Genomic DNA, 7266 nt, shown 5'->3' on the forward strand with positions numbered 1-7266 from the left:
TAAATTATAAGTAATTTTTTCTAATGGAATACAGCCATAAATTTCTTTCTTCCAACAATCTATACTTAAATATGTATCCGATTTCCAAGTAACTGCAATAGCCTTTGTGGCTACTGTCAGTGCAATTTTTATGAATTCATTCTGATATTTATTGAGTTTGAGTTTTGGTTTTATCCCTTCAATATCACCTAGTAAGAGTAATACTGGATTATGAGGAAGTTGTGTTCCTGTAATTTGTTCCAGTAAAAGTCTTAAATTTGTCAAAAAAGGTTGAATTTTAGAACAAGACCATGTAGAATGTAAAAAAGTACTAGTTTCTTGGTCACATCAGAAACACTGATCAGATAAATTTGGGTTTAATTTATTTATTTTTTGTGGTGTAATATATAATTGATGTAGAAAATTATATTGCACTAATCTTAACCGAACATTTGTTGTATTTGTCATACTATCAAGACATAGTCTTGACCAATGGAGACTATAGTCAATGTCGATTAATAACTCAATTTAGATGGCCGGCAAATGGTATTAAATATTTAGGTATAAGAGTTGATAATGACATAAAAAACTTATACAAATTAAATTATTTACCACTTTTGAAAAAAATTCAGGAAGATCTTGATAAATGGATGGCACTACCAATAACATTAGTAGGTAGAGTAAATACTATAAAAATGTATATATTCCCTAGACTACAATATTTATTTCAATCATTACCAATACAATTACCCCAGAAGTCTTTTCAAGAGTTAAACAAATATGTGAGGAAGTTTCTCTGGAAAAGTAAGATGTCAAGAATATTGTTGGAAAAATTGACATGGAAATTTGACCTAGGAGGGTTACAACTTCCAAATTTTAAGAATTATTATAAAGCAAATCAACTTAGATTTATTGCATCTTTTTTCGAGAAAGATAAACGGGCATGGATTAGAATAGAACTAGATAAAATAGGAGAAAACGTACCAGAAGATTTTATATATAAATGGGAATCTAAATGGATATGGGAAAAGAAAGAATCTCCTATATTAAAACATTTGATTGACTTATGGAATAAGATAAATGTTGATGATGAGACAAAAAAATCTTTATTAGCAAAGAGATCTTTAATTCAAAATAGACTTATTCCTTTTACAATGGACAATCAACTTTTATATAATTAGTTTCAAAAAGGGATTAGATATATAGGAGATTGTTTTGAAGGAGGTATATTAAAGTCATTTGATCAATTAAAGAATAAATATAAAGTATCAAATAACACTTATTTTTGTTACTTTCAACTAAGGGCTTATTTAAGAGAAAAATTAGGTCAAACAATGTTATTGCCAAAATCTAATGAAATAGAAATTTTAATTCAAAAAGGAAAGATTTAAAAATTTATATCTTGTATGTATAATTTGGTTCAAAAACAGGCAATTAAACAAGGAGTCCATAAGTCAAGACAAAAATGGGAAAGTGATTTGAATATTAAAAGTGAAGAAACAAATTAGTCAAGACTATGTCTTGATAGGATGACAAATACAATAAATGTTCGGTTTTACACATTGTCTGAGTAACGTTATATATTAATCATAGCCTCGATCCTCCTCTCCTCCTTTTACCTTCTGTTTTACCTGCATGAGAATCTTCTCCAAGGATTCCTGCCTTTTCATGATGTGGCCAAAATATTTCAGCTTTTGTTTCATAATCAATCAAGCCTCCTAGTGAACAGTCTGGCTGTATTTCTTCAAGTATTGTCTTGTTGGATCTTCTTGCTGTCCAATGAACTCTTAACATTTTCCTCCAGCATCCAAGTTCAAAGGCGTTGATTCCCTTGTACTCAGCCTTACTAATAGTCCAGCTCTCACAGCCATGAATCACAACTGGAAATACCACAGACTTGACTATACAGATCTTCATAGACAATGTTATGTCTCTGTTCTTCAGTACTTATGACTTATTAATGGTATATACATCAAATGGGAGAACCGTCTTGCCTTATGATAATCCAGAAGGAAGTAAATGAAAACAAGATTTTTAGAGATTCTAATTCTCTTGGGCTACTTGTATAATTAATTATATTGGGATGGAACAATATCTTTCTTCAATGCACAATGTCCGAACAGATTATTGTGTGGTTGACTAGCATCTGATCAGAATTTTCATTTTGCCTCAATCTTGTGCTTTGATTTTGGAAAATATTTAAGTGCTTGTGGGTAAACAGATGGTTATTACCCCAAACCCTGGATGAATTTTAAGAAAGGCCACATATGAAATATTTAATAAGCTGCAATATTTTTTTTAATCTTCTGGCAGTTTTAATTCCTCATCTGTGCTGCGAGTGTGATAAAGCTGCTTCCTCCAAAACATTGTCACTTGGCAAGACATTCCGATCAAGCTACCAGATTAGACTGATTTACTCTCTAAAGTACTCTGCTGAGCAGAAAATGTTTGGAGAAGCTGTTGCAGGATTTTGCTAGAGAGACAAAGGCTTACCATGATTAAATTTTCCTTTGTTTAGTGCAAATTGGAAGGTCCCACATAGCTTCAAGGAAGTGATATGTAAGTCCCCACTATGACCTAGTGTCATGGAGCTAAAATGCTTATTTCTCATTCACTATTCAAAATCGTCTGGACATTCATTAGTCGACAAAAAAAGTCTGATTGTAGACTATACGTAGGTTTGAGAATAACACATTGTTCACTGAAACACTGGCTTTCCTTTATCTTTTCCAGCCTTGCTTTATTCTTACTTTTCAAAGTCATGCATTAAGCATTGAGTTTCATTATTATAATAGAAGAACTATTCTTCTAGAGTGAATATGCTTCCACATTTTGCAGCAATTGGCTGTACAGGCAGCACTTAACTGCAAATGTGCTTTTTAAAGAAACTACAGACGCTAGAAATTTGGAACACAAAATGGATAGTGGTAGAAACCCTCAATAGGTCAGGCAGTACCAGTAGCAAGGGAAACAGAGTTAACATTTCCGTCAAGATCCATTTGGGGAAGAGAAAAAAACAAGTTATTTTGAAGTGTGAGAGAGACTGGAGGGATGGATATGGCTAAGGAAAGGGTATGGGTTACTGTTTGGGTAGGTTGTTATTGTACTTCAGATGGTGTGGCATTTCAAAGCAATAAACGCCAAAAGAGAGTGAAAACACAAAAAAGGAACAATCAGGTTGTGAATTACAGAGCTGTGGGACATGCTCAACAGGTCAGAAGAGAAAAATTGAGCCAATATCACAGATGGATGTAGCTGAACTGGACAGAAATAACCAATTACACATATAGAGTAAACATGTTATTAGAGTTGTGGAATTTGATATTGAGCCCAGAAGACTGCAACATGCCGAGATGGTAGATGATTAAGGATCAACTTTATTCACCACATGCATTTACTTGTGTTGGTCAGGGAGCAACATGAAACAAAAAAACAATGACATTCTACAATTATAAAGAATTCTGTAAAAATAAAGCTAGAGGTTAAAGTATGGATAAGAAATAAAATGTGCATAAATACATAAATACCAGCATATATTTACAATAAGAACAGCATTATAAAAAGTAGTTTTAAACTCCTACAGTGCAGGGCTGTAACAGGGGGAATAGATAGAGGATGGGGGGGGGGGTTGCTAAATAGAACGGTCGATTAGATTAACTGTCTGGGAGAAAGAAGCTTTTAAAATGCCGTGAAGTTTGTGTTTTAATAGCCCTATGGTGCTTTCCAGAAGGGAAATGTTTGCAGGGTGATAGGGTCTGCCTGCTCCTTTGCCCTGGACATATACATGTCTCTCAGGCTTACAGTGGACCTTATTAGAATGGACGGTGCAGAGGCTGGGGGAGGGGTGGAAGGTGGGAACTAAATGAGCTTTCCCCTTGCGCTGCCCAGTGCAGAGCTTCACAGACAGGTAGGTCGGACTGGGATGGAGAACAAAAGTGAGTTAGCAGTGAGCTCTGAGTTGCCACGTTAGACTGAATGCAGATGCTCCATGAAGCAAGCACCCAATCAGTGTTTTGGATTCTCTTATTTAGACCACTCCGTACTGCAAGCACCAGTTGCACTGCACCAGAGGGAAGAAATGAAAGTGAATTACTGCTTCACTTGGAGAGATTGTTTGGGTCCATGGATGGTGGAAGGATACGTCTCGGTTTCTTTCCATTGCATGGGAAGGTGGTGTAAGAAGGGAAGTGAGAAGTGAAGTGGACCTGAAAGTCCCCACAGCAATGGTCACTTCAAAATGCAGAGAACACAGGGGAAGGGAAGATGAACCTGATGGTTCAATTTCAATGAAGCCATTGCAAGCATAAACATCAACTTCTCTAAATTATGGTAATTTCTGCCCCTCCCCTTTCTCGCTTTTTCCATTCCACATTCTAGCCCCTCTGCAAAAGGTGATCTGTTCAATTCAAAGGCTGGAAGGTCAGGACAATGTCCCGCCTGAGGCACACTATCCTTGCTCTGTCCAAGAGGAGAAGGAATGAGAGCAGATATAAGGGAAATTCATGAGAATGTGACAAGTACTCTGTCAACCAATGGAGAGTAGAAGCCACCATTCAGGAAGACACCTCGGAAACACTGATGTGGAAAATTCCATCATGAGAGCAAATACAGAAGATACAGGGGAACTGCGAGGATGGAACGGACTCCTTACAGGAGGTAGGGAGAGGCAAAATGGAGTCAGGATAATCCCAGATGTCTGTAGACATGTCTGTTGCTAGCCTGTCCTCTAAAATGGAGAGAGGAAGATGAAGATATGGAAGGGAAGAATTAAGGATGAAGTATGAAAGCTGGGGGAAAACTGGCAACAAAAGTGGTGGAATTTTGGATTTCTACTTGTAAGCAACAAAGATACAGTCACTAATGTACAAAGAAAACAGTGGAGGAAGTGGTCTCCAGTAATTCTGAAAGAAACCCACAAATCCCACAAAACATCAGTAATGTTGTGGCTCCTCGGAAACTCCCATTGCTATACCTTTGACTTGGACAGAGAAAACCGGATTAAAGAGGAAGTTCTTCAATATTTCACAAGCTCGCATGTAAATAAGTGTGCTGGTGTGGGAGATCTGGTTGGGCTCTCAAGGGAGAAGCAAAGCAAAGAAGCAAGGAATTTAGAGGGACTTCGAGGGATTTTACATCCATGGTTAAAATGAGGTGGTTGGGATCAAAGTTTTAGAGGGTATTAGAGATGCTGTGGCTGTGGGAAGGGACTAAACCAGAGAGAAATGATGGAATCAATTAAAAAGAAAGAAAATTTGATGGGGTAAGAGCAGGCTGAAATAATGGGTTGAGAAACAAATTAAGCCAATATCACAATATAGCTTCTTATAGACAGAGAGAGTAAGTTAGCTGAAGTTATAGAATTAGATATTGCATCTGGAAGGCTGCATTGAGTAATGACAGAAGATGAAGAGTTGCTTCTCAAACTTTTATTCGGCCTATTATGACCATGCGGGAGACCACAGGCAGATTGGTCGGAGTGGGAGTGGGTGATGAAATAAAGCGGTAGTTAACTGGGAATTCTCTATCAGTTTGGAACACAGCAACAAAACAGTGATCCATTCTGTACTTGGTGACCACATCATTTGCACTGAACACAATGCACAAGGTTGTAAGCAATGTAAGGAGGTGTAGCTTAATCCATGTCATCCTCCTGAAGTCAACAACTCATTCAAGATTCATTTGAGAAAATCAGTCTCGGGAGAAGAGGACTTAACAGTACCATACTTTGAGAACCAAGGTTTCTTAAACTAACTGAAAGGCAAAATGTAACACACACATCCAACGTCAAGTTCACCAAATGCTATGTTTGCAAACTGGTTTGCATGTGCACCAAACTACAAGTACAGAGCAAGCAAATTTTGGGTGTTGTTCCATCATTGATCAAAAATTCAGTGGACTGCAGTCGTGATTTGGCTAATAATGCAACTTCAAGGATGAAGAGGTCAGTAGCTTCCAGACATGGGTGACATGACAGGTCTTACCTTCCACATTGACCATGACAATAGATGTTTTTAATCAAAATAAACTTTATTCATAATTAAAATATGCTTACAAGAATAAACTGTGCAATGCCTTTTCATTCTTATATTCATAGACAACGCGTTAGTAATGTTCAATTACATTTTGTAAAACTAGTAACTCCATTGCCACTCATGGGTCCCCTTGGGTGGTGCATTACTGCAATAATTAAGGGGCTTCCTCACCCAGCCCAGCCTCTCCCTGTCCAGGAGTGGAAGAACCGTACAGTGTAGTCCTCCCACCCCGAGCCCTCGCGGGGGCTGCACCAAGCTTCAGCGCGTCCCTCAGCATGGACTCCTGCAGCCTGGAAAGTGCCCGTCAGCAGCATGGTTCTATGGATCTCTCAATATCTGTCAGACCAACAAGCTTTGGGTGGACCAATGGGTGTCGTTCGCTGTGTCGATGATCTTCCAGCAGTAGCTGCTGTCTGTCCCTGGGTATGTCCCTGGGAATCCTTAGGTCAGAGTGACTTCTGTTACGCAGCTGATTGGAATGGACTACGACACATGCCCTTGCATCTTCCTCCACACCCTCAAAGATGTGAGCAGCCACCTCATCCCCATTACGGTCCACTCGGAGGCAGTGTACACTAGGTGTGATGTTCCAGGTATGCAGGAAGATTCTGAATGGCAGGCTCAATGCCAGCCAAGCAAGGTCTTAGTGCCTGTTGGTGAGATCTGGTGATAAGGAATTCTGCCAGATGCTTTGGACAATCTGCTCCGGGAACCACCCCACTGTATCCACTGAGTCAATCTCCTGCAGAGTCTGCAAGACGTTCTGTGCTGACCACTGCCTGGTGGACTTGCGGTCAAAAGTGTTAAGCTGAAAGAACTTTTCCACAAAGGATGGGCAGTGCTGGCTGGGATGTTGTGTGGCAATGGGGCCAGACCTATGCTTTACAATACCGGGGACTGATAGAACCCCAGCACATAGTGGTACTCAGTGCCCTCACACAGCCAAAGTGGTCATCAGGGTGATTGTTGTCCATAGGGTCCAGACACACAGCTCGTGACCCAAGTGACTTGATCTGTCTTGGATCCCCAAATGAACCAAAAGACTGCCCAGGCGATTTCTAAGCTGCAGGAGTGGGGAACAGGCCACATCTACGCCAAGTACAGCAGTCCTGGGACACCTCACACCTTCTTCCCATTTTTGTGGATCTTTGTCAAAATATTTATCAGTACAAACAGTGAAAGGAGCACTAGCTGTCCGAGGAAATTGTGATTATTGCTTGGGAAGCAAAAAGTTGGCACATTTTCTGCTTGATAA

Source organism: Hypanus sabinus, chromosome 8, assembly GCF_030144855.1.
Source record: "Hypanus sabinus isolate sHypSab1 chromosome 8, sHypSab1.hap1, whole genome shotgun sequence".
Lineage (NCBI taxonomy): Eukaryota > Metazoa > Chordata > Chondrichthyes > Myliobatiformes > Dasyatidae > Hypanus > Hypanus sabinus.